The sequence below is a fragment of the Egretta garzetta genome, unplaced genomic scaffold (genome assembly GCF_000687185.1).
Source record: "Egretta garzetta isolate BGI_Z169 unplaced genomic scaffold, ASM68718v1 scaffold668, whole genome shotgun sequence".
In the NCBI taxonomy this organism is placed as follows: Eukaryota; Metazoa; Chordata; class Aves; order Pelecaniformes; family Ardeidae; genus Egretta; species Egretta garzetta.
This window is the reverse complement of record NW_009260411.1, coordinates 167,306-169,005: the sequence shown is the minus strand read 5'-3', so window position 1 is coordinate 169,005 and position 1,700 is coordinate 167,306. Positions and strand designations below refer to the sequence as shown.

Here is a 1,700-nt window from a genome sequence, read left to right as displayed (position 1 = left end):
TGCCCGCCGCTCCTGGGCCAAAAACGCACGGTGGGAAGCCCTTCGGGTGCTCTTGGCATCGAGGGTGAGTGTGCAGTCCTCCGTGCCCCTGCCAAACCCGGGGCTGGGCAGCGTTTTGGAGCCCCTTGCTTGCGAGGGCTGGTGTGGCTGTGGCTTCGATTGGAAAGTGGATCTCAAAAACCGTGTGAGCGTTTGAAGGGCTGTGTGGTGGGCACAGCCGGATGGTTTGCAAGGGCGGGATCCTTTGAATGTGTTTTAACATGACCTGGTATGGGACCAGCGCAGGAATGTGGTGTGGAGAGGGAGAATTGCGTCTGAGTCGGTGTTCAGAGGAGGACGTGGGGTGGCGATGGGTGAGCGGTCGTTCGAGCTCAGGCGCGAGCGGAGCTGGCACGTTTGGGGGGTTTTAAGGATGAGGAGTCTGGGGAAAGGAAAGCGGCATTGGCTCCACACGTGCTGTGGCCAATTTTGGCGTCAGCGTCCTTCTGAAACAGTGGGCTGGGCAACCCCCCTCCTAATGAGCAAATAAGCCTTTTCTTTTAAGGGAGGCTTGGCTGCTGGAGAGGAGATTTTTAACAACATTTTATCTTTTTGTGGTAGACTAAATAAGCAAATAAGCCATAAAAATAACAGCTGTGTTTCAGCAGTTAGTCATCATCTTATTATTTTAAGCTGTGAGCTTCAGCAGCTTCTGGGGGGCTTGCAGTGGTTCCCCTCAACCAGACTGATTCAGGGTCTGCGTCTTGGCGGTGCCGCGATGGAGCCGGGGCTGGGGTAAGCTCGAGCCAGCTTTTCTGCATTGCTGATACGAGCTCGGCATTGGATTGTCTGGGCCTCACCTGTGACAGGCTCTGGTGGGGATAATCTGCTGGTGGGGAACACCTGGGCTCTTGTGTGGTTGCATTTGGTAGAGAGACGCTTGGGTTGCTCCAGACCTGAGCCTGTGGACGCAGACCTGGAAAGCGGAATCTCCTCTTCCTCGTGGTTGTTCTTCCAAATCCTTGTGGATTTTTATTGTCTTTGCTGTGCCGTGGAGGGCAGCAACCCAAGACCTGCCTCTTGCCCAGCCTCCTGCTCTCCTGAAAGGCAGAAACCTGCACCTCGCAGCAGACTTAGCAGAACTGCTTCCTCTTCCTGCCGGGGACCGGACCAGCTACAACGCGTCCCCGCTGCGTCTCGGCCAGACGCTGTTACATGCCAGGTATCTGCGCTCATTTAACAAGCGTGCTGGGCTGCTGATTGCCCCTGCACCCAGTTCGTGTCGCGTGTAGGATCGGGCAGCAGTGGCACAACTGACCCCGGAGCAAAGCTGTGCTGCCAGAGCCGTACCCTCCCTGTGCACCCAGAGCCCGGGCAGCCGCGCTGGACGCTGGGGATGGTTTTGTGAGCAGCAGACTAATGCAAAACTTATCTCCTTCTGCCTGAAACTGAAAGCCTGGTGATTGTTGGCGTGATTTGCTTTTGCTAGGGTTTTTGTGTGTGTGTATGTTCATTATGCAAATAACGGGCTGTGGCTGCCCTGTTTTTCAGCTCCAGCCCCATCTCTCCAGCCTTGCGCTTTGCTGGAGGAAAGGCTGGGTTTAGCATAGCGCTGATGATTTCAGTGCAAAACCCCGTGTAACCTTGGGGTGACTTGTAGAGAGGTGATGTCTGGCATTCTTGACCGTAGGAGTCACCTACCGAAAGGCTACGGCTTGCAG

At 55.5% G+C, this 1,700-nt stretch overlaps 1 protein-coding gene across 1 annotated transcript in view; it reads left to right on the top strand.

Annotated features, from left to right (window-relative positions):
- Positions 1–1,700, top strand: part of ZNF687 (zinc finger protein 687) — a 21,973-nt gene that overhangs the window by 2,664 nt on the left and 17,609 nt on the right. The gene's annotated exons all lie outside the window — the stretch shown is intronic.